Consider the following 26,880-nt stretch of genomic DNA (forward strand, 5'->3'; position numbering starts at 1 on the left):
AGGTGGAAATGTAGTTTCAAATGTTGAGAAGTTTTAAACTTCTAAATAGTATGTTTCTTATCACAGTTAGTTTCAAGTCTTGAAGTGAAAAGTTTGTGAAGGAAATCCGATTTCTCGCCCCCCCCCCCCCCCCCCCGTTCTGGAGCTAATTTTTCCCCCTTTAATACTGATATAAACAAGTTATGTTTGGTACTGGATTTATGAAAACTGCAGATTTTCTGTAAATTAGTAGGATATTTGAGTACGTTAACTTGTTCATACCAGGACTAAACTGCTTTTAATGCAGGATTAGTGGTAGTTTGATATGGTATTGGTTTACTATTGTCACATGCAGGGAGATGCTGTGGAAAAACTTTTATTTTCCACATCCTCCAGACAGTTCATACCATTCATTATTACACAGAGTTGGAATATAAAATACTGTGCAAAAGTAGGCACATTTATATAGCTATGGTGCCTTGGACTTTTGCGCAGTACTGTAGTAATTTTATGTATTGCACTGTACTGCTGCCTTAAAAAAACAAATTTAAATACATATGTGAATAGTGACGATAAACCTGATTCTGATATGGGTTTCTATTGTGAACTGAAAGTAGGAAGGGGCCAGGGAGAGGGGGTCGTAGTTGGGGAAGGGAGAGGAGCGGAAAGCATCAGGGAAATTCTGAAATGATCAGTAAACCAATTGCTTGGGATCATGTTGCTTTGCCTGGTGTCCTAGGGTAGGGTGTATCTGAATCCGTGCCACCCCTGTCCTTGGCACTGCTTCTCTGCCACCCTTCGATCATCCCTCCCTCAGCACAAAATCCTTGCCATTCCCAACATCCTTTGCTCCCACCAAGTCTACAGATTCTCTTTCCTCTCCATGTTTGCAAATATAGTATTGTAAAAGTCTAAATAAAAAATTGTTTTTGCACAGTACCTAAGAATTTTCAATGATAAAGTGTTGCACCTTACAGGGAACACTGTATTTGCAGTGCATGGGCCATATGAGATGGATTGGGAGATGGGGTTCATCTTTTAGTGTATTGATAGTCCATCAAACATTCTGATAACAGAGGAATAAAAGCTGTCTTTGAGAGGAAAGGAGGGAGAGCAACCAGGAATGAGATTATTTTTATCCAGTTTCCCAAGTCAACAGAAGGTGTAGACAGCTGGTGGAGAGTAAGCTTGTTCGTGATGGACTGTACAATATTAACAATTCTCTGTAATTTCTTGTGGTCTTGGGAGAGCAGTTGCCATACAAAGCTGTGATGCATCTGTAAAAATTTCAATGATTCATTGATAAAATTGTAAGAATTCCCTTGGCCTTTGAAGTAGAGGTGTTAGTCTGCTTTCCATGTGGCTGGTCCAGGGCAATTAGGTGTTATTTAGACCCAATGAGTTTGAAGTTCTCAACTACCTCCACATCAATACCATTGATACAAACAAGGGTATGTACTTCTTCCCACCTCCTGAAGTTAGTTACCTAGCTCCCTGGCTTTGCTGGAACCATGTCACTAGACTCTCCATCTCCTTCCTGTACTATTATTATTGTACTGTTATTTTGCAGTTTGTGGTACTCAATGTAGAGTGTCTTGTTTGCTGCATAGTTTTGCTAGTACATCAGTCTTGTGAAGGAATATACTTGCAGCTTGGTTTAGATTAAATACTTTCAGATCGGGTGCAATGAAATGGAATGTGGCCAATGAAGTATTATTAAAAGGATGTGCAGAAAGTTCAGTTGAAAATTTAGAGTAGCATGTTTGACCTAATATGACACTGGTGTAACAATACGATGCTGTTCTAGAGATAGATATATATATATATATGATTCTTTGCTGAATGAATTTACTGGTAGAACTGCCGTCCTAAAAGTAGACAGAGTATGATACCTTCTGAGATGTGAGCTTTGAAATGTAATTTGATATTTCAATTTAGTGTTAATTTACAACAATCACTCTACCTTCTGGTTATTGTGTTGGCCTCAAATGGTCTAGATAAAGTTTGCCCACATTCACAAACCCTCTTTATTCTTTTTAGAGGACAGTTTCTAGGAGATGGTTTGCAGGACTCAGTATTTGGTATTTTGCTTTTTGTCATGAAATCATCCAATCATAAGTATTTGTCAGGGGGGTAGTGGAAATCTGAGCATCTTGCCTTGAAAGATGATGGTCAGCCACCATCTGGTGAAGAAGGTACTTCCACTGTGCTGTTGCATGAGGAAGTTCAGGGATTTTAAATATGGTGAAGGACTGCTGCAATTAGTAGTGGTGTGTGGCTTACAGGCAAATGTATCTGTTGCCCTTTGCCCGTGGAGGTAGAGGTTGCAGATTTGAGAGGTGTGGTCAGAGTATCTACAATGAAAGATAAAGATTAGCTTTATTTATCACATGTACATTGAAACTTCAAAACATAGTGTCATTTGCATGGAGGATGTGTAAGCCTGCAAGTGTCACCATGCTTCTGACACCAGCATAGCATGTCCTCTTCGAAAGGTGGGAGAAAACCAGAGCACGTCATGGTATGTCACCTGATGGCATTCAGTTGCTATTTGCTAGTAGTATAATTTAGAGTATGGCAGCGTTTTGAGAGTTGTTGGAACTCATCAAAGTAAATGAATATTCAGTCGTGCATCTGACTTGCATCTTGTAAATGGTGAAAAAGAATTAGGAGATTGCAGATACCCAACCAATGAACAGCTATATTTATCTGGCTTGTTCAGTTGTATTTTTGGTTAGTAGTAACCCCCAGGATGATAATGGTTGAGCACTTGGTGTTGAATGTCAAGGGTAGGTTATATTGTCTTGTTACTGGAGATTTTCATTGTCTGGCACTTTTATGCTGCAAATATTACTTGCCACTTATCAGTCCCTGCCTGAATGTTTTCTAGGTCTTTCTGCATGCAGGTATGGAGTGCTTCATTTACTGAGGAGTTGCAAATCAAATTGAAAACTGGGCAGTCACCAACCATCCCCACTCTGACCTTTATGATGGAAGAAAGGTTATTGATGAAACAGCTGAAGGTGGTTGGGCCTAGAACACTGCCCTGAGGAACTCTCCCATTGATGTCCTGGGCCAGGATGATTGACCTTCAACAGCCTCAGCCATCTTCCTTTGTACAAGGTATGACTCCATCGATTGGAGCATTTTCCTTTTGATGCCCATTAACTTGAGTGCTTGAGTGTTACCATGGCTGTTAGGTGCCGCACTAATTGTCTTGAAATCTCAGGCAGTTTCATCGCTGGACTGGGGTTGTGACGATGTGTGAGGCCACCTGATCCTGGTAAAAATCCAAATGGGGCTTCCACATGCAGATTATAGTGAACCAATCTGATTTTTGTCACTGCTTTGTTTGACATTTGTTTTTCAGCAGCAGTACTGTAGAAAAATCACAATGAATAGCAAATTACATAGTGTTCATCAAAAGAATTGTGTTCATGGACCATTCATAAATCTGCTCACTAAGGTCACTTCTTCACTAAGGAAGAAGCAGTTCCTGAATCATTGAGTATGAGTTTTCAGACTCCAGTACCTCTTCCTAATGAGAAAGGAGCATGTCCTGGATGATGACCGTCCTTAGTGATGGATACCTCATTTGATAGTAGCATCAAAGGCATTTCCATCACTGAATTGATAACTGAGAGTAAATTGGGTGGTAATTACCCTATCTTGATATGCCCTACTTTTGTGACCAGGCCAGCAAAAGTGGAATGATGTAAGATGCATTTGGAAAAAAAGAACAATTGCAGTCATGGGTAAATGCAGCCTTCAATTGATGAGGGTATAGCTGATAAAGTTTGGAAACAGACCTGGAAAAATACAGCAAGAAAAGACGATATTGATGTTGTATTCTCTTTGTTAACTTGCAGTTGCAAGAAATTGGGGAAAGATGGTGAAATGTTTGCAGAAAATATCTGCCCTTTATCATTGCTTAGTGTTATCTGCATTACTCTTTACAGAAGCAGAAGTAAATGACTAAACTAGTTTTGTGATCTTTATTCTCAGGGGAAATGCTTCATACTATTTACCAATCTGGTCCAATTGTCTTGAACTCTTTTTTTCTATATTTAATTTCTTAATTCTCATGAAAAAAAGTGAGCATCTTAACTGGACATTTATGCAATATTTACCATGCTCCTGGTCCAAATTCCCTTCAGAACTGGCATTCATACAAATCAGGAAAGAGATGGTAACACAATGATGTATCTAATTGCAGGTGCTTTGCATCATAATCCTGAGTTCATTCTTTCATTCATGCTATTATGTGAATTTGTGCTTCCACCTGTAACTGTTTGTCTTCTGAGTGCTTAAAGATGTGCAGACTGGTAGAGTATTTGCCACACAAACTGTGTGAATGGTAGAATACAAGGGCAGTATAAAAATGGGATCAGTGTAAATGAGTGATTGGTTGGCATGGAACTGGCCAGCCAAAGGTCCTCTTTCCATGCACTATGACTCAATGATAGTGAAGACCCATAAAAGCACTGGTTCATTTTATCCCTGTTGTAGTTATTGCTATTCATTTAGCCACCATGCTTGAGATCATTTGACTATAGAAATAAAAGGTCAGGCTGGATACTTGTATGGACTATGTATGATTCAATGGCTAGTTCAGCAGAAGCTTTAGATTTAGTATCCCTTTATTTATGAGTTTAGTCATATCCTAATATCACCACAAGGATGGTCCACTCTACTGATGATCCATTCTTGAGGAACTCTTTGCAGACACTTCTAGTGGAAATTCCTGGAAAAAATTAAGCATATTAAGCATTATTTTGCTCTTCTGTCTTACTTACTGTCTCTTTGCATTGGAATCAGAGGCTGCCTTAGTCTGCATGGTTCAGACTCTAGCTTTACAGATTGGTAATGAGCTTGAAGTTGTATGTGGTCCAATACTCAACCAAAGAATCAAGCAGTTTCTTTATTGTGAATTCCAGTTGCTCATATTCCTAAGCCAAGTAGGAAATGTTCATTGGCTTGTGATATCTGTTGGACAGCATGATACCACCATTCAATTAAGATATGCAGCAGTACCTTTACCATTATTATCCTCAGCTTCACAAAATGTGTCCTTGGCCCCCAACGTTACTCCCTGTACATTCATGACAGTGTTACAATGTTCTGCAGATTTTTGTAAGCTTGCAGATGGCACTGTCCATAGTGGACTGAATCTCAATTAAAGATGAGTCCAAGTGCAGGAAGGGCATAGTTTTATTAACAAGGTATTGTAACAGCAACCTTTCCCTCAGTTTCAGCAAAACAAAAGAGATAGTCATTGACTTCAAAGCAGGGCAGTGCAGATGATTCCGTTTACAGCAGCAATGCTAAAGTGGAGATGGTTTAGAGCCTGAAGCTCCTAGGTGTAAGCATCACCAATATCTCGTCCAGCTGCATTATTGCCAAGAAGACACACTGGCACCTCTGTTTCCTCAGGATACTAAGGAAATTCAGTAAGTCTTCATTGACTCTTGTCAATCCTCATACTTTTTATTTTATTTAGTGATGCAGCATGGAATAGGTTCTTCCGACCATTCGAGCCATGCTGCCCCAGCAACCTCCCAAAAAGATGTTTTAACTCTGACGAATCATGGGACAATTTACAATGACCAATTAATTACCTGGTATGTCTTTGGACTGTGGAAAGAAAGTAGTGCAGTTGAGAAAAACCCACACATTCCACGAGGAGAGCATTCAGATTCCTTGCAGTAAGTGCCAGAATTCAACTCCAATCTCCAGAGTACCGAAGCTAACCACTAGTGTTGTGCTAACCACCATGCTACCGTGTTGTACCATAGAAAGCATCTTATCCAGATGCACCATGGTTTTGTCGCAACTGCTCTGACCAACACTACAAAAAAAACTGCTGAGAGTTGCGAACACAGCTCAGAACATCAAAAACCTGCCTCCTGCGATGGACTCTGCCTTGGAAATGCAGCAAGAAGAAAAGTGAAGAGGCAGTCCTGATTCTGACAAAATCAAAGATACTTCCCAACCCAATAATTCTGTTCATCCTCAACCCTCGCATTGAGCTGAAGTTACAAAAGTCTGAAAATATTGAACGCCACACTCAGGCAGCTTTTGTCCCACAGTTAAGACTATTGAACAATCCACTTGTATGATAAAATGAACTCTTGACCTTGCAATCCACCTTGTCATGGCTTGCACTTTATTGTCTGTCTGCACAGATTTTTTCTGTAATTAACACTATTTTGCATTGTTACTGCTTTCCCTTGTACAGGCTCAATGTACCGATCTGGTGAAATGATATGTATGAATGGTATGCAAAGCAAGGTTTTTTCACTGTACATCTGTACACATGACAGTAATAAAGTTCAAAGTAAACTTATCATCAAGGTATATGTATATCACCACGTACAATCCTGAGATTTCTTGTGGCCATTCTCAGTAAATCCAGGAACCATAATAAAATGAATGAAAAACCTCAAGGCGGACAAACAACCAATGTGCAAAAGACAGTCTGTACAAATAGAAAAAAGGAAATATAATTCATAAATAAGGAAGCATTAATTATTGGGAATGTGAGATAGTGAGTCCATAGTATGTGGGAAGAGTTCAATGATGGGGCAAGTGAAGTTCAATGAAAGTTAGCCCCACTGGATCAAAAGCCTGATGGTTGAAGGGTAATAACTATTCCCAAATCTGGCAGTGTGAGCCCTGAGGCTCCTCTACCACCTTCCTGATATGGCAGCAGCTAAAAGAGAGCATGACCTGTGTGATGAGCATCCCCTTTGATGGATGCTACTTTCCTGCAACAGTACTCCATATAGATGTGCTCAGTGGAGGGGAGGGCTTTACTCTGATGCACTAGGCCGTATCCACTGCTATTTGTGGGATTTTCCATTCAAGGGCATTGGTGTTTCCATACCAGGCTGTGATGCAACCAGTCAATAGACTCGCCGTAACACATTTATAGAAGTTTGTCAAGGTGTATTAGGTTCCTTTCTAGCATCTTCCACCTTCCTTTCCAGTTCTGAAGAAGAGTCTCAGCCCAAAACATTGACTGTTCATTTAAATATATGCTGCTTGACCTGAGTTCCTCCAGCATTTTGTATGTGCTGCTTTGGATTTCCAGCTTCTCACGTATGTCAAAGTATTAGATGTCATGCTGAATCTTCACAAACTTCCAAGGAGGTAAAGGTGCTACCATGCTTTCTTTGCAATTGCACCCAGGACAGGTCCTCTGAAATGATAACATCGAGGAATTTAAAGTTACTGATCCTCCAATGTGGACTGGCTGATGAACTTCAGATTTCCTCCTCCAGAAGTCAATGATCAGCTTCTTGGGTCTTGCTGACATAGAGTGAGAGGTTGTTGTGGCATCACTCAGCCAGATTTTCAATCTCCCTGCTAAATGCTGATTCCTCACCAACATTGATTCGGCCAATAGCAGTGGTATCATCAGCAAACTTAAGTATGGCACTGGAGCTGTGCTTAGCCTCACAGTCTTATAAAGTGGGTAGAGCAGGAGGCTAAGCACACAGCCTTGTTGTACACCTATGCTGATGGAGATTGTAGAGAAGATGTTGCCAATCCAGACTGATCAGGGTCTGTAAGTGAAGAAATTGAGGATGCAATTGCACAAGGAGGTATTGAGCTATAATCTTGAAGCTTCTTGATTGGTTTTGAGGGAATGATGGTATTGAATACCAAGCTGTATTCGATAAAGAGCATCCTGACGTATGTATCTTTTTGTTGTCCAGATGTTTCAGAGTTGAGTGAAGGGGCAATGAAATGACATCTGCAAATTGGAGCAGTTCCAGGTCACTTCTCAGCCAAGATTTGGTATGTTTCATCACAAAGCACTTCATCACAGTGGATGCAAGTGCTTCTGGACAATATTCACTGAGGCAGCTTACTATATTTTTCTTAGGCACCAATACGATTAAGGCCTGCTTGAAGCAGGTAGGTACCTCAGACTGCCAAAGCAAGAGGTTAAAGATATTGGTGAACACTCCAGCTAGTTGATCAGCACAGATCTTTAGTACTCAGACAGGTACCCCATCTCGGGGGAAGGGGGAGGAGCTTTCCACCCTTCTGAAGAATGCTCTCATGTCGAACTCTGGCTGAAATCGCATGGTCATTGGGGGCTGTAGGAGCTCGCGAAGGTTCTTCCATGTTTTGACAATCAGAGCAAGTGTAGAAGGCATGAACTCAATTGGAAGTGAAGCCTTTTCACCTATGTGCTTGATTTCATTTTGTAAGGGGTAATGGCATTCAGGCCCTGACACAACTGTCAAGAATTCTTCAATTAAGCTCAATTGGGAATGTTGGCTTAACCACGTTATTTGCATATCTGACACCAGACTCCTGGAACTGACACGCTATACCTGGCACTTTCACATGCGAAGAGCTTACCAGATGGACAAAGGAAAAGATTTGAGGATGTACTCAAACCACTTGAAGAAATGGAATATCCCCACAAATCCCTGGGAACTTCTGGTCCATGGTCCCTTAAAGCAGAGGAGTATGCAGAAGGAAATTGGAAACCTCAAGTCCATGAATGAGGAGTACATTGAAGCCCTGTGTAAGTCACCTTACAATCTACCCACCCATCCTTGCTATCAAGCACAGAAGAAACTAGTCAGAAATGCAAGAGATTCTGCAGATTAAGGAAATCTTAAGCAGCACATATGTTGGTGGAACTCATCAAAAGTTATGGAGGAAAAATTAGGAGAATGAGGTTGAGAATGAAAATATATCAGCCATGATTGAACGGCAGAGCAAACTCAATGGATCAAATAGCCTAATTCTGCTCCTATGTCTTATGGAATAAACAGTTAACATTTCAGGCTAAAGCCCTTCAGGACTGTAAAAGGGGACAAAAGCCAAAAGAAAATGGTGAGGGATGTTCCAAAGGTACTGCCTTAGGAAATCAAGCTAGTCACCTTTACCAACTGCAAAAGCACACAAAATGACATAGGTGCTTAATATTTGATGTAAAAAGGTTACATCATCTGTGAAGCTGTTCTGTTCAAAGTCAGTGGGTCGAGTAAATGAGGAAGTAAGCAGAATGATAATGTTTCAAGTCGAGCAATTTATTTTGAAACCGAGTTAGTTGAATTGAAGTGTTGCATGGGCTTACAGAACTGTACATAACTAGTAGTGATTGTCAAATGACATTCCAGATCTGTTAATGTTTGTTGTTGAACTTCATTCAGCTCTAGTTAGAAATTTAAATATAAAAAATTATTAGCTATATTCAAATCTATTAATTGGAAGGGTTTGCTTCAGTGGAAAGTGTGTAACTTATTTGCCCAAATCTATTTCAAAGATGCTTTACCTTTGTTAATTTTGGGGTTTAAGTAAATTCTGCACCACCAGTATATGTGTTGAAAAGTATCAAACTATTATAGTGGGAAAATTGTTTCTGTAGCTCTATACAAAGCATTTTGTGAGCAAAAGGTTTGGTAACAGAGTGCCTTTGGTATTTCAAGTATGTCTGCATAAGATTTGTAATTTGACCAGCATTTCTCATTTCACCAGTTTAATTGTGCACTTTTTATTGTCACAAGCAATAAAATGTGTATGTGACAATTCCTGAAGCTATTTTTTTAATGAAAATAATTTATTTCGGTCAGTACAATCATAACAAAAAGTATCATTTACAACGATGATTTCATTGGACAAAATTACAACAAAAAAACAGATATTCTTTAAAATAGACCAAAAGGGTGGAGGCTGAAGCTACAGCTTAGTACGCCTACCCCTCTTACTTATACAACAACATATTTGGCCTCAATCATCACATCAAAAACAAAAAAATTCATAATCTTTTAACACAAAAACAAATTCCAGATATCATTTATTTACATTATTCCCAATCATTTTAAATCATGTATTTTATATTTGTTCATTATTTTTAAATAATTTTTAAACTTGTTAAGTGTGGTGCATGTTTTTAAATTCTCACTACAACTTCTTCATAGATTCACCCCTCTGACTGAAATACAATGATTTTTTAATATTTGTTCTTATCCCTTTGTTTTTGAAATAAACATGTTCCTTTCAAATCATGTTGACTTTCTCTCATTTTAAACAACCTTTGGATACTTTGTGGTAGCTGTCCATTTTTTACTTTATATATAATTTGTATTATATTAAAATCTATGAAATCTCTCAATTTTAGTGTTTAGTTGAATAAATAGTGGATTGGCTGGCTTATAATAACTTGTCTTATTTACAATCATGTAACTTTCTTTTGGAGTAGAAAAATTGAATTTGTATTTGTTTTGTATGTATTTCCCCATACCTCTACACAGTAAGTCATGAATGGGACTATAAGTGAACAGTATAATGTAAACAAAGATTCCTGATTTAAGAAATCTTGCGCTTTGTACAGTATTGCAATAGATTTTGTCATTTTTGCTTAGACATAATGTATTTGTAGTTTCCAGCTTAATTTACTGTCTATTACCACTCCTAAAAATTGTTTCAGATACCTTATCAATTTCAACAGCAGTTATTCTAAGTTTACTGTATGAGTTTGGTATACGGTTTCCAAATATTATGAATTTAATTTTATTTAGATTCAGTGATAATTTGTTAATATCAAACTATTTCTTTATAATTTTTAGTTCTTTCTCCACTGTATCCAAAAGTTGTTTCAGATGTTCCCCACTACAAAATATATTTGTATTATCAGTAAATAATATACATTTTAATGTCTGAGACCATGCATATATCATTTATATACAAATGGAACAAGCACTGAACCTTAACCTCAAAAGTTTTGAATTTGATTTGTTTAAATGTACATACTGATACCTGTCTCCCAAATAACTACTTAACCAGTCATGTGCTACCCCTCCAATACCATATCTTTCTAATTTTGTTTCTAATTTCTAGTTGCAAATTTCTGTGGTACTTTTCAAATAACAGTTCAGATAACAGTACAACAAGAAGGCTTCATGATTTTAAATAGTGGTGACAAATTTGTGACTCAAGCAGTGAAACATTCACAGTATATAACAGGGACATTTATGTAATGATCTACTTGTATCGAACTACAGAATAGCATTTGTATAATACTATACAATGCCTTGTAAAATTATTCAGCCTCCACCCTTTGTTCACATAAATGAGTATTACAACCAGAGATGTTGATCAATTTAACTGAGAATTTTTATTTGTGAATCACATCCTCTCCTTCCCCACCCCCAACCAATTGAGCTCTTAAAAAGAACAGAAAAAATGGTAAAGCATGCACTAAAAATTCCAAAATGGAAGCATCAGCAATTCAAACGTATTCATCCCCCCTTTGCTCAGTACTTAAACCACCTCTTTCAGCTATTACAGCCAGTCATTTTGGATAAGTCTCTATTAGCTTTGCACAACTTGATGGAGCAAGATTTGTCCGTTCCTCCTTACAAAATTGCTCAAGTTGTGCCAGGTTTGTGAGTGGCAGTGGACAGCATTCTTGAGGTCATGCTGGAGAAGTTTCATCAGGTTAAGATCAGGATTCTGGACCATTGAAGGACATCAATTTTCTTTATTTGAAGCTACTCCATCGTTACTCTGGCAGTGTGCTTTGGCTCATTATCCTGCTGAAAGACTTAACTTCTACCCCAGCTTATACTCTCTGGAAGAGGCTTGCAGATTTTTATCTAGGATCTCTCTGTTTAGCAGCATTCCTCTTCCCATCAATCTGGACCAAATCTCCAGACAACTGATGGAAAGCATCCCCATAGCATGATGCTATTTCCACATTACTTTACAGTAGGGGTAGTGTTACCTGGCTGATGTGCAGTGTTAGATTTTTGCTGTACCTACTGGTCAATGTTGAGGCCAAAAGAGTTTCACTTTTGTCACATCCGACCACAAGGCCTTCATCAACATCTTCACAGTATCTTCTAAGTGATGCTTTGCAAAGTCTTTTCGGGCAACAACATGCTTTTGCTTTTGTTAGCAGTACTTGAAGTCACCAAATTCTGCTGCCTTCCCCATTCGCTCTTTCTCACATCTGTGCTTCCTAATTTACATTGAATCCTAGTGAGTATCGTCTTGATTCTGAATTCTCTCCCCTTCAAATCTATTCATTGTCTCACCACATTCTATTCCTATATTCTGGAGCATAATTTTCCAAGATGCATGTTCCACTTCATCCCTAAATTTAATTGTTCCACTTTCAGAAATTGTGGTTTCAACTGGTAATCATTTTTCATTGGGTTTAATGTCACCGGAATATGGTGTGCAATTTTGTTAACTTTATGGCAGCAGTGCAAAGAAGTACATGATAAATAGAGAGGAAAAACCTGAATCATTATAATAGTTAAGTTAAATTAAGTAATGCAAAAAGAAATGATGTAGAGTTCATGTGTTCAATGTCCTTTTAGAAAACAGATGGCAGAGGGAAGAAGCTGTTCCTGAATTGCTAAGTGTGTGCCTTCAAGCTTCTGTAATGGTAACAATGAGAGGAGGGTAGGTCCTGAGTGGTGGGGATCATTAATGATGGACACCACCTTCCTGAGGCAATGCTCCTTGAAGATGTCTTGGACATCATCTTTCACATATTCTTCCCTGCCCTGTTATTAATTTTTGTTTGGCAACATTGACATGGAGCCCTTACGGTTTGTAGTTGTTAAAGGTGCTATATAAATGGATATTGTCTTTTTTCCCCTCATTACAAGTCATTCTTTGAGCAAGGTTGTGTGACTTTAAATTGCCAATAAGATTAATCTTAAGGTAATCATAAGGAATTCAAGATTGTTTAATAGCATTTCCAATACACAACTGCAAAAGAAAACAAAATGATTGTTACTCCAGTTCTGATGCAGCAGAAAAAAACACGAAAATAAAGAACACAATAACAAAAACACAGTAAATATAAATAAGTAAGATAGAATCAATGCATGTATGCTATGTCCCTAAAGAGATGCAGCCAAAGGAGTGTCTGTACTTAAGGTGACTGACAGGAAATGATAAAGTAGTTGTGGTTTGGGTGTGGAGAGGTCAACTAGTGGGTGGAGGTGCTAATCAGCTTCACTGCTTGGGGGAAGTAACTTATTTGGTCTGGTGGCCCTGGTGTGGATGCTATGCAGCCTCCTTCCTCCCTGATGGGAATGGGACAAACAGTCCGTGAGAAGGTTGAGTGGGATCCTTTATGATGATACTAGAGACAAGTCCTTTCCTCCTAGTCTCACCAATCATAAGCCATTGCTCCTCTTACAAAAACAATAACAATCCTTGGAGCAAATTTGGAGAATTACATGATAAACAATATGTATTTTCTAGAATGGGCTTTGGCTAAGTGGGCTTCGGCGTAAGGGGACTTCGGTAAGCCTGTGTGATTGCTCGCTGAGGGGGAGAAGGTAAGGTCGCTAGGTGCTTTTTAGACTTATTCTATTAATCCAGTTCAGGTATGGGGGAGACAGTCAGAGCAGTGGTGTGCTCCGTATGCAGTATGTGGGAAATCAGGGTCAACACAGTTGTCCCTGATGACCACACCTGTAAAAGGTGCGTCCAGCTGCAGCTCCTATCAGCCCAAGTTAGGGAGTTGGAGTGGGAGCTGGATGAACTACGGATCACTCGGGAGGCAGAGGCAGAGATAGATAGGAGTTATCAGGAGGTAGTCACACCAAAAATCCAAGAAGTAGACAGATGGGTGACGGTCCAGAGAGGCAGGGAGAGCAGGCAGAGAGAGCAGAGCACCCCTGCGGCCATTCCCATTAACAATAAGTATACGGTACTGGATACTGTTGATGGGGATGACCTACCAGGAATGAGTTGTAGTGGTCCTGCCTCTGGCACAGAGGTTGAGCCCTCAACTAGGAAGGGGAGGAGGGAAGAGAAGAGAGCGATAGTTTTAGGGGATTGTATAGTCAGGGGGGCAGATAGGAGATTTTGTGGGGCAGATCGGGAGTCTCAGCTGGTATGTTGCCTCCCTGCTGCCAGGGTCCGGGACATCTCAGATCGGGTGCAGGCTATTCTTGAGAACGAGGGCATGAACCCAGATGTAGTGGTCCATGTAGGGACCAACGATGTAGGTAAGGTGAGTGAGGGGGTCCTGCTTAGAGAGTTCAGGGAGTTAGGAGGGAAGCTGAAAGGCAGGACCTCCAGGGTGACAATCTCGGGATTGCTACCCGTGCCATGTGCGAGTGAGGCGAAGAATAGAATGATTATGCACATTAATACGAGGCTGTGAGCATGGTGCAGGAAGGAAGGGTTCAAGTTTTTGGATAATTGGTCTTTGTTCCAGGGACATTGGGATCTGTTTCAAAGGGACGGTCTACATCTGAACTGGAGGGTTACTAACATTCTTGCAGGAATGTTTGCCAGTACTGCTCGGGGGGGTTTAAACTAGATGTGCAGGGGGCAGGGATCAAGATTACGAGAGAAGATGATATGATGAAGGATAAGGGACCGGTGGGGAATACACGTTTCCCAAATATTAATTGTGTAAAGAAGAAAGGTGAGACAGAACATGTGTTGGAAAAGTTACATGTACAGAGGGTTGGTCAGAAGGAGCATGGGGTTAAATGTGTAGAAGGTATGGGTGATCTTGAGAAGGTCATCAAAATTCAAGGTGCAATTAGCCCAATGGAAGTTCAAGGAGCTGGGTTAGGTACAATAGACAGTGTTTTAAGCAAAGAGAGGAGGAATGGGCTAAGAATTCTATACTTGAATGCGCGTAGTGTCAGAAATAAGACAGATGAGCTTGAAGCTCAGATGAAAATGGGGAACTACGATATTGTTGGGATAACGGAGACATGGCTGCAAGGGGATCAGGCCTGGGAATTGAGTGTACCAGGGTATACGTGCTATCGTAGAGACAGAAATATGGGAAGAGGGGGTGGGGTGGCCCTGTTGGTGAGGAATGAGATTCAGTCCTTAGCAAGGGGTGACTTAGGAACAGGGGAAGTAGAGTCTGTGTGGATTGAGCTGAGGAACAGTAAGGGTAAAAAGACCCTAATGGGTGTTGTGTACAGGCCCCCAAACAGTAGCGTGGATATTGGGTACAAGTTGATTAGGGAGTTAACATTGGCATGTGCTAAAGGTAATGCAGTTGTTATGGGAGATTTCAACATGCAGGTGAACTGGGAGAATCAGGTAGGTGCTGGACCCCAGGATAGGGAGTTTGTGGAGTGTCTAAGGGATGTATTTTTGGAACAGCTTGTGCTTGAGCCAACCAGAAACGAGGCTATTTTGGACTTGGTGATGTGTAATGAACAGGAATTGATTAGTGATCTTGAAGTAAAGGAGCCATTAAGAAGTAGTGATCATAACATGATAAGTTTTTATCTGCAATTTGAGAGGGATAAGGGCAGATCAGAGGTGTCAGTGTTGCAATTAAATAAAGGAGACTACGGAGCCATGAGGGAAGAGCTGGCCAAAGTTAAATGGGCGGATGCCCTGGCAGGAAAGACAGTGGATCAGCAGTGGCAGATATTCTTGGGGATAATACAAAAGATGCAAAAGCAGTTCATTCCAGTGAGAAGGAAGGATTCAAAGAGGGGGAAGGGGCCACAGTGGTTGACAAAGGAAGTCAGAGATTGTATAGCATTAAAGAAAAAGAAGTATGACAGGGCTAAGATGAGTGGGAATACAGATGATTGGGAAAGTTTTAAGGAACAGCAGATCTTAACTAAAAAAGCAATACGGAGAGAAAAAATCAGGTATGAGCTCAGTCTAGCCAGGAATATAAAAGGGGATAGCAAAAGCTTTTTTAGCTATGTGAAGAGAAAGAAGATAGTTAAGAACAATGTTGGCCCCTTGAAGAATGAATTGGGAGAAATTGTTATGGGAAACAGGGAAATGGCAACAGAATTTACTGCATACTTTAGATCTGTCTTCACCAGGGAGGACACAAGCAATCTCCCAGATGTATGGATGGGTCAGGGTCATATCAGAGGAATTGAGACAGATTGACATTAGGAAAGAAACTGTGATGAGTAGACTGGTAGGACTGAAGGCTAATAAATCCCCGGGTCCAGATGGTCTGCATCCGAGGGTTCTAAAAGAGGTGGCTCAGGAAATTGCGGATGCATTGGTAATCATTTTCCAATGTTCCTTAGATTCAGGATCAGTTCCTGAAGATTGGAGAGTGGCTAATGTTATCCCACTTTTCAAGAAAGGAGGGAAGGAGAAAACAGAGAACTATCGCCCTGTTAGCCTAACGTCAGTCATGGGGAAAATGCTTGAGTCCATTATTAAGGACGAAATAGTGGCACATCTTGATGGCAGTAATAGGATTAGGCCGAGCCAGCATGGATTTACCAAGGGCAAATCATGCTTGACTGATCTGTTGGAGTTTTTTGAGGGTGTAACAGGGATGTTAGACGAGGGTAAGCCAGTGGATGTTGTGTACCTAGATTTTCAGAAGGCATTCGATAAGGTGCCACATAGGAGATTGGTGAGTAAAATCAGAGCTCATGGCATTGGGGGCAGGGTTTCAACATGGATAGAAAACTGGTTGGCAGATAGAAAGCAAAGGGTAGCAGTAAATGGGTGTTTCTCGGACTGGCTGGAGGTGACTAGTGGGGTACCACAGGGCTCTGTATTGGGACCACAGCTCTTTACGATTTATGTCAGCAATTTAGATGAGGGCATTGAAAACTATATCAGCAAGTTTGCTGACAATACTAAACTGGGTGGCAGTGTGACATGCGAAGAGGACGTTAGGAGAATACAGGGAGACTTGAATAGGCTGGGTGAGTGGGCAGATACTTGGCAGATGTCATTCAATGTGAATAAATGTGAAGTTATCCACTTTGGAAGCAGGAACAAGAGGACAGGGTATTGTCTGAACGGTGTAGAGTTTGGTAAGGGAGAAATGCAAGGAGACCTAGGAGTCCTAGTTCATCAGTCAATGAAGGTGAATGAGCAAGTGCAACAGGCAGTGAAGAGGGCAAATGGAATGTTGACCTTTATTACAAGGGGAATTGAGTACAAGAGCAAGGATGTCCTTTTGCATTTGTACAGGGCCCTAGTGAGACCACACCTGGAATATTGTGTACAGTTTTGGTCTCCAGGTTTAAGGAAGGACATTCTGGCAATTGAGGAAGTGCAGCGTAGATTCACTAGGTTGATTCCTGGGATGGCAGGGCTGTCTTACGCAGAGAGATTGGAGAGATTGGGCTTGTACACACTGGAATTGAGGAGATTGAGAGGGGATCTGATTGAAACATTTACGATAATTAAAGGATTTGATAGGATTGAGGCAGGAAATATGTTCCAGATGTTGGGAGAGTCCAGTACCAGAGGGCATGGATTGAGAATAAGAGGTCAGTTATTTAAAACAGAGTTGAGGAAGAACTTCTTCTCCCAGAGAGTTGTGGAGGTGTGGAATGCACTGCCTCGGAAGATGGTGGAGGCCAATTCTCTGGATGCTTTCAAGAAGGAGCTAGATAGATAACTGATGGATAGGGGAATCAAAGGATATGGGAACAAGGCAGGGACTGGGTATTGATAGTGAATGATCAGCCATGATCTCAGAATGGCGGTGCAGACTCGAGGGGCCGAATGGTCTACTTCTGCACCTATTGTCTATTGTCTATTGACAGCATAATAGTACAATGATAAAAATCTATGTTACCAAACTATATTTTTTTTTAAAAAAGGAATACCTTAGTAGAGTTCATGGACCATTCAGTAATATGAAGACAGTGAAGAAGCTGTTCCTGGATTGAGTATGGGTCTTCAGACTCCTGTCTCTCTTGCCTGATGGCAGTAATATGACAAGGCACATCCCAATGCTGAGCATCCTTCATGATAGATGCCATTTTCCTGAGGCCCTGCCTCTTGAAGGTGCCCTTGATGATGGGGGAGAGTTATGCTCATGATGGAGCTGGCTGAGTGCAGCCTCTCGCAAACCTGTGCATGTGAAGCTCCATACCAGGCAGTGACAAAACCAGTCAGAATGTTCTCCACCATTAGTCTACAGAAACTTGTAAGTCTTTGGTGATTAAATCCCCTAAAACTCCAAATAATGTAGAGCCACTAGTATTCACTGGCCATTCAGGGGTAGCTTTATTACCCTTCAACCATCAAGCTCCTAAACCATTTTTCACTCAGCTCAACACTGAATTGATAACCAAACACAACCTACGGACTCCTTTTCAAAGGCTCTATCAATCATATTCTCTGGGCTATTTATTTACTTAATTTTATTTGCGCAGTTTATTGCACAATAGTTGTCAGTTTTGTGTGTAGTTTGTATTGATTCTGTTCTATTTGTTCTACTGTGAATGCCTGCAAGAATATGAATCTTGTAGTAGTATATGATGACATATATGTGCTTCGATAATAAATTCACTTAAAAATTTGAATTTTGATTGCATTGATGTGTTGGGCCCATTATAGAACCTCTGAGGTACCCAGGAACTTGAAGTTGTTCATCCTTTCCACTGCTGGCCCATCAGTGAGGGCTCGTGTGTGTTTTCCTGACTTGCCTTCCTGAAATTCACAATTAGCTCCCCGGTTTGCTGATGTATGCGAGGTTATTACTGTGACAGCACTCAATTAGCCGATCTATCCCACTCCTATGAGCCTCCTCATTGCCAACTGTTCCATGAACAGTGGATTGAATAATGAAAAGGAATTAGACACCATGTTTAAGCTAAATCTGATGTTCCCCCCACCCCCCAAAGTTATTTCATCAGAATATGAACTATTTGTTTGTTACTGACCTTTCAAGGTTGGAAGCAAATTTAGTTGCTGAGTGAAGTGCATCAGGGAAATGTTTTGCTCAAAAGTAGTACTGGCTTTAGTGGCATTTTCACACTTAAGACCAAGAAAACATGTTGAATTCTATAATGCCAAAATTTCTCACAACTTTAATACCAATGTAAGCCAGGTTTCCAATCATTAATACTGGTCTATTAGTCATGACCAGTTTCAAATTTTATTTGTACTTCCTCTGAGCAATGTGGTTGATTGGTTATTGAAAGATGGAATCTGGATCTAGTTTTCCAGTTTTGAAATTTTCTACTTGCATTGTGATGAAATACTGATTTTTGACAACACACAAAATGCTGGTGGAACATAGCAGGCCAGGCAGCATCTATAAGGAGAAGCACTGTCGACGTTTCGGGCCGAGACCCTTCGTCAGGACTAACTGAAGGGAAAGATACTAAGAGATTTGAAAGTAGCAGGGGGGTGGGGGGGGGGGGAGGAAGGAGAGTGCGAAATGATAGGAGAAGACCGGAGGGAGTAGGATGAAGCTAAGAGCTGGAAAGGTGATTGGCGAAAGTGATACAGAGCTGGAGAAGGGAAAGGATCATGGGATGGGAGAAAGAAAGGGGGAGGGGGGAGCACCAGAGGGAGATGGAGAACAGACAGAGTGATGGGCAGAGAGAGAGAGAGGAAAAAAAAACAAACTAAATATGTCAGGGATGGGGTAGGAACGGGAGGAGGGGCGTTAACGGAAGTTAGAGAAGTCAATGTTCATGCCATCAGGTTGGAGGCTACCCAGCCAGTATATAAGGTGTTGTTCCTCCAACTTGAGTGTGGCTTCATCTTGATAGTAGAGGAGGCCATGGATAGATATATCAGAATGGGAATGGGATGTGGAATTAAAAAGTGTGGCCACTGGGAGATCCTGCTTTCTCTGGTGGACCGAGCATATGTGTTCAGCGAAACTGTCTCTCAGTCTGCGTCGGGTCTCACCAATATGTAAAAGACCACACCGGATGCAGTATATCACACCAGCCGACTCACAGGTGAAGTGTCGCCTCACCTGGAAGGACTGTCTGGGGCCCTGAATGGTGGTGAGGAAGGAAGTGTAAAGGCAGGTGTAGCACTTATTCCATTTACAAGGATAAGTGCCAGGAGGGAGATCGGTGGGATGGGATGGGGGGGACAAGTGGACAAGGGAGTCGTGTAGGGAGCGATCCCTGCGGAAAGCAGAAAGGGTGGGGGGAAGGGAAAGATGTGCTTGGTAGTGGGATCCCGTTGGAGGTGGCAGAAGTTACGGAGAATTATATGTTGGATCTGGAGGCTGGTGGGGTGGTAGGTGAGGACAAGGGGAGCCCTATCCCGAGTGGGGTGGCAGGCGGATGGGGTGAGGGCAGATGTGCGAGAAATGAGAGAGATGCGTTTGAGAGCAGAGTTGATGATGGAAGAATGGAAGCCCCTTTGCTTAAAAAAGGAAGACATCTCCTTCGTCCTGGAATGAAAAGCCTCATCCTGAGAGCAGATGCGGCTGAGACAGAGGAATTATGAGAAGGGGACAGCATTTTTGCAAGAGACAGGGTGGGAAGAGGAACAGTCCAGGTAGCTGTGAGAGGCTGTAGGCTTATTGTAGATATCAGTAGATAAGCCTTCTCCAGAGATGGGGACAGAAAGATCAAGAAAGGGGAGGGAGGTGTCAGAAATGGACCAGGTAAATTTGAGGGCAGGGTGAAATTTGGAGGCAAAGTTAATGAAGTCAATGAGCTCAGCATGCGTGCAGGAAGCAGCACCAATGCAGTCATCAATGTAGCGAAGGAAAAGAGGGGGACGGTATAGGCTTGGAACATGGACTGTTCCACAAATCCAACAAAAAGGCAAACATAACTGGGACCCATGTGGGTGCACATGGCTACACCCTTGGTTTGGAGGAAGTGGGAGGAGCCAAAGGAGAAATTATTGAGAGTATGAACTAATTCCACTAGACGGAGGAGAGTGGTGGTAGAGGGAAATTGGTTAGGTCTGGAATCCAAAAAGAAGCAAAGAGCTTTGAGACTGTCCTGGTGGGGGATGGAGGTATATAGGGGCTGGACATCCATGGTGATAATAAGGCGGTGGGGGCCAGGGAACTTAAAATCATTGAAAAAATTCAAAGCGTGAGAAGTGTCAGGAACACAGGTGGGAAGAGATTAAACAAGGGGGGGGATAAAACAGTGTCCAGGTATGCAGAAATTAGTTTGGTGGGGCAGGAGCAAGCTGAGACAATAGGTCTACCTGGACAGCAAGTTTGTGGATCTTGGGTAGGAGGTAGAAACGGGAAGTGCGGGGTGTGAGAACTGAGGTTGGGTGACAGTGGATGGGAGATCCCCAGAGCTGATGAGGTTGGTGATGGTATAGGAGACAGTGGCGTGGTGCTCCTTACTGGGGTCATGATCAAGGGGTAAATAAGAGGAGGTACCAGAGAGTTGTCGCTGTGCCTCGGCCAGGTAGAGATCAGTACGCCAGACAACAACAGCACCCCCCTTGTCAGCGGGTTTTGTAGTGAAGTTGGGGTTGGTGCGGAGGGAGCAGAGAGCAGAGCGTTCGCAAGGAGTGAGGTTGGAATTGGAACGGTGTGGTGAAGTTGAGACGGTTGATGTCCCGTCGGCAATTGATTTTTGACAACATTTTGTACTCTGTTTGGATAGCCTTCAACTTGGTGGCATGAATATTGATTTCTCCTGGTTTAAAAAAAATCCCTACACCCCCACCCCCCCAGCTCTGGCCTCTTACTACTTCTCACCTTCCTATCACCTCCCTCAGGTTTTCTTCCCTCTCTCTGTTCATTCTTCTCTCCTCTCGGATTCCCTGCTCTCCAGCCCTTGGCCTTTCCCACTCACCTGGCTTCACCTCCCACCTTCTAACTTTCCTCCTTCCCCTAACCCCCATCTTTTCATTCTGGTGTCTTCACCTTTTTTTCCAGTCCTGAAGAAGGGTCTCAGCCTGAAAAGTGGATTGTTTATTCATTTCCATAGATGCTGCCTGAAATGCTGAGTTACTCCAGATTTTGTGCGTATTTCTTTGGTTTTTCATTATCTGCATTGTGTTACTGTTTTTTGTACTATTGTACAATATAGCAGAAAAATGACTTTTCAGTTCATTGCGTGCTGTGTCTGTGGTTTATATCAATTTTGGGGTGTCCAAATACATACAGTTTGTGCAGATATCCTATATGTATTTCAATACACAACTGGAGTTGCAAGTAAGTTTAGTTTTATGGTGGCCTCTCCTGTACACCGAGTGTTTGGCCATCTCCATTTGTTGCTATAACTATTTGTTATTAATGGAAAGGATTTGGGCTAGTCTGACTTCATCAGTCAGCGCATTGAGTATAGAAGTTGCGATACAAAGTTGCAGTTGTAGAAGATGTTGGTGAGGCTTGATTTGGAATACTGTTCAGTTTTGGTTACCCTGTATAGGAAAGATGCTATTAAACTGGGAAAAATGCAAAGGAGATTTACAAGGATATTGCCAGAACTTGAGGGACTGAGTTATAGAGAGAGAGAGATTAGGTCGGCTTGGGTCGTCACTCATTTGAGATCAGAAGATTGAGGGGTGATTTTAAAAAGGTGCATAATATCATGAAGGGCATACAGTTGCAAGACAAAGTTTGTGAACGCTTTGCAAATACCTGTTTTCCCTCATTAGTTACGCATAAAATGTGGTCTGATCTTCATCTGTCACAATAATACACAAACACAATCTGCCTAATCAAACACTAGAATATCTCCAGATGCTGGAAATCCAAAATGCTGAAGAAACTCAGCAGGCCAGGTAATATCAATGGAAAAGAGTAGATGTTTCAGGTCGAGACCCTGCATCAAGACTGGAGATGAAGAGCCAGAGTAAGAAAGTGGGGAGAAGGAAGGAAGGAACACAAGGTAATGGATGAAACCAGAAGGGGGGTGGAGTAAAGAGATGGGAAGTTAAATGGTGAAAGAGATACAGAGCTGGAGAAGGGTGAATGTGATAGAAAAGAACTGAAGGCCATGGAAGAAAGAAAAGGGGGATGTTTACCAGAGGAGCTGATGGGCAGGTAAGGAGATAAGGTGAGAGGGGGAAATGGGAATGGTGAAGGAATTGCTAGGAAGCATTGCAGGAAGTTCAGGAAATTGATGTTTGTGCCATCAGGTTAGAGGCTACCCAGACGGAATGTAGTGTTACTCCTCCAACCTGAGTGTGGCTTAATCGATACAGTAGTGGAATTAAGATGGGTGTCCACTGGGAGATTTTGCTTTTTCTGCCAAAGTTCCTCCAGCATTTTGTAGGTGTTGCCTGCACAATCAAATAACACAAACAATTGTAGTTTTCATGTCTTTATTGAATGCATTGTTTAATCATTCACAGTCCAGGCTGGATGAAGAATGTGAACCCTTGTATTTAGTAACTATTAGAACCACTTTTAGCAGCAATAACCACCAAACGTTTCCTGTAGCTGCTGATCAGATTTGCACAATGGTGAAGAGAAGTTTTAGATCATACCTCCAAACACAACTGTTTGAGTTCATCAGTATTTCTGGTATACCTTGCATGAACATCCCTCTTCAAGTCATGCCACAGGATCTCAATTGGGTTAGGATCTGGACTCTGATTGGTCATTCCAAAATATGAATTTTCTTCTTAAACCATTCTGTTGATTCTCGTGTTTCCGATCATTTCCTTGTTGCATCATCCAACTTCTATTCAGCTTCGGGTGACGGACTGCTTCCCTGACGTCATCCTGTAAAATGTCTTGATACAATTTGGGATTTATTTTTCTCTCAATGATCGCTAACTGTCTAGGCCTTGAGGCAGCAAAGCAGCCCCCAAATTTTGATACCCTTTCCACTATGCTTCAAGATTGGGATGAGATTTTGCTGTCGGTGTGCAATGCCTTTTTTTCTTCTAAACATAGCAATGTGCATTTCTGCTAGTAAGGTCAACTTTTGTCTCGTCTGTGCACAGATCATTGTCCCAGAAGTGTTGTGGAACATCCAGGTAGGTGGTCTTTGCAAACTTGAGACATGCAGCAATAGTGTTTTTTTTAAGAGCAGTGGTTTCATCCATAGTGTCCTTCCATGAACACCATTTTTGTTCAGTGTTTTTCTTATAATGGACACATGAATAGAGATTTCTGCAGGTCTTCTGCTGTTACCCTTGGGGGTTTTTTCACCTTCTTCAGCATTGCACGTTGTGTTCGTGGTGTGATCTTTGCAGGACGTCCACTCCTGAGGAGAGTAGCAACTGTGCTGAATTTCCTCCATTTGTAGTCAATTTCTTTTATTGTGGACTGATGAACACTCAGGTCTTTAGAAATACTTCTGAAGCCTTTTTCCAGCTTCAAGTATCTCTACAATTCTTTTAAGGTCCACTGAAAGTTGTTTTGATTGAGGCACGGTATACATAAACATATTTTTCTTGAGAAGAGCTGGCTCTCTCAGTAAGCTTACTTTATGTATCTTTTTTATAGGGCAGGCACCTCTGCAACCCACACCTCCAATCTCATCTCATTGATTGGAACACCTGAGTCCAAGTAGCTTTTATAGAAGGCCGGGAGTGAAAATGGTGTACTCAGTGTTGACACGAAGTACAATTGTTTGTGTTGTTCATTTAGACAGATTGTATTTGTCTATTATTGTGACTTTAGTTAAAGATCAGGCCACAATTTATGAGTAATTAATGCAGAAAACCACGTAATTGTAAAGGGTTCACAATTTTTTTTCTTGCATATGTATATGGAGTGAATCCACATTTTATTTTCACATGGTTGTGGAATACATTGCTATAGAAGTCCTTGGCTTAAACAAGGGGAGAGATGTAATAGGGCCTGAGGGGCAACTTTTACACACAATGAGTGGTCTGTATGTGGAGTGAACTGCCAGTGGAAATGGTGGAGAAAGAAACAGTGCCTATATTTAAAAAATTACCACCCCTTCTCTATGAGCTTTCTACATCTGGAGACTGCAGCTTTTCCCCATTCTTTATAAAACTGCTCAAGCTCTGTAAGTTTGCTTGGGGATCTTGAGTGAACAGCCCTTTTCAAGACCAGCCACAAATTCTCAGTTGGATTGTGGTCTGGACTCTGACTTGGCCACTCCTGGGCATTAACTTGTTTTTAAGCCATTCCTGTGTAGTTTTTGCTTTATGCTTGGGGTCATTGGTTTGTAGGTAAACAAATCTTCTCCCAAGTCACAGTTCTCTTGCAGACTGCATCAGGTTTTCCTACAGGATTTCCCTGTATTTTACTGCATTCATTTTGCCCTCTACCTTCACTAGTCTTGCAGGGCCTGCAGCAGTGAAGCATCCTCAGAGCATGATGCAGCTACCACCATGCTTCACGGTAGGGCTGGTGTGTTTTTTGATGATGTGTGGTGTTTGGCTTATGCCAAACAGCGTTTAGTCTGATGGCCAAAAAGCTCAATTTTGGTTTCATTAGACTTCATCAGAACCTTCTTCCAGCTGACTTCAGAATTTCTTTCATGCCTTCTCAAACTCTAGCTGAGATTTCATGCTTTTTTTTTCCCCAAGAGTCGCTTTTTCTTTGCCATTCTCCCATAAAGTTGCAACTGGTGAAGCACCTAGGCAACAGTTGTATGCACAGTCTCTCCCATCTCAGCCACTGAAGCTTGTAACTCCTCCAGAGTTGACATAAATGGCCCCCCTCACTAGTTCCCTTCTTGCACAGTCACTCAATTTTTGAGGATGGCCTGCTCTGGTCAGATTTACAGCTTTGCCATATTCTTTCCTTTTTTTTTGATGATTGACTTAACTGTACTCCAAGGAATATTCAGTGACTTGGAAATTTTCTTGTATCCACTACTTGATTTGTGATTCTCAATAACCTTTTCAGAGTTGCTGCTTGGAGTGTTCTTTTGTCGTGATGGTGCACTTTTTGCCAGGACACTGATTCACCAGCAGTTGGGCCTTCTAGATACATGTGTATTTTTACTACAATCAATTAAAATATCTTGACTGGACACGATGATCTTCAATTAATTAATTACGTGACTTCTAAAACCAGTTGGCTGCACCAGTGATGATATTGAAGGGGTGAATACTTATGCAATCAATTATTTTGTGTTTTGTATTTGTAATTAATTTAGATCACTTTATAGAGATCTGTTTTCACTTTGACACAAAGTCTTCTTCTGTTGGTCAGTGTCAAAAAATGCCAAATTAAATCCACTGTGATTCAATGTTGTAAAATAATAAAACATGAAAACTTCAGGAGGGAGAGTTCTATAGACACTGTACATTGAACCAAATTAAAAGATACTTGTACAGGTACATGGGATATGGACCAAACCTGGCCAAGTGGTTCAAGCTTTGATGGGGGTTTTGATTAGCATTGACCCATCAGGCCACAGGGCCCGATTCCTTGCTCTATGACTAACATTGTGTCTTTTGACATTCAGAAAGCACTGTAAATGCAACTGAAGGATATTAGCAAAAAATAAGCAATGGAGAGTGCAAATATTCTATTTACTGCAAATAGAGTAAATTTCAGATATTTAGCCTGGTGCTTATCTCATTGATATTATGTTGTGGAATTGCAAACTCTAAAGGAATGCAACAAATTTTGAAAGATTTTGGACTAGTTAGAATGTGTCTGTACAAAGGATTCCGGTTAATTGGGGCACATCGGACCAGGTTATAGTTAAAAAAGTATATCAAAGAAAACAAACCAAGGAACAAATTATGTACTGAAATGAAGTACAGAATAAATTAGAACATTACCAATACTATCGCTGTACTATACAACTAATGTTCGAAGTAGTTATCCAGTGTTTGCTGCTGTGTTCCTTTGATTTGACTAGAATAAACAAAATCAGCGCAAACACTTAGTGAAAATAATTTATTGCCTTTATGTAATGCTTTCAGTGATTGCATCTTTGAAATCTCATTTTAGTTGTAACTTTCAGATTGTTGATATCTTCAAGTTTTGTTTTCCTAACTTGTTGAAGTAGTGCAATTGTTTCATTTTCACTCCTGGCCATTTCTGGCATCTTTAAGCCTGCATGCTTGAAACCACAATGAGCAAAAAACAGTTATGAATTGTCTTAATGCTTGTCTCTTGCCAGCTATCAATGACAGAAATTGCTGTTTTTTTGACGCAAACAGGCACAACTGACATTATCTAAAACCAGTTCTCTCCAAGTACGTAGTAGTGTCCAATAGCCAAACAAGTGAATTGACTGGTGTTCATTTAAACTGTTTGGCAACGGTCTTGTGCCCCAGTTAATACGATAAGACATGGGA

At 41.1% G+C, this 26,880-nt stretch overlaps 1 protein-coding gene across 5 annotated transcripts in view; it reads left to right on the forward strand.

The window, feature by feature from the left end:
- Positions 1-26,880, forward strand: part of LOC132394301 (methyl-CpG-binding domain protein 5-like) — a 225,133-nt gene that overhangs the window by 27,089 nt on the left and 171,164 nt on the right. For 4 of the 5 annotated variants that reach the window (XM_059970267.1, XM_059970266.1, XM_059970264.1 and 1 more), the window contains one exon: positions 2,870-3,102. The exons of the other annotated variant lie outside the window; for it this stretch is intronic. The gene's annotated coding sequence lies outside the window, so the exon portion shown is untranslated. The remainder of the gene's footprint in view (positions 1-2,869; positions 3,103-26,880) is intronic. 5 annotated transcript variants of the gene reach the window in all.

This window comes from Hypanus sabinus, chromosome 5 (genome assembly GCF_030144855.1).
Source record: "Hypanus sabinus isolate sHypSab1 chromosome 5, sHypSab1.hap1, whole genome shotgun sequence".
Taxonomy (NCBI): domain Eukaryota; kingdom Metazoa; phylum Chordata; class Chondrichthyes; order Myliobatiformes; family Dasyatidae; genus Hypanus; species Hypanus sabinus.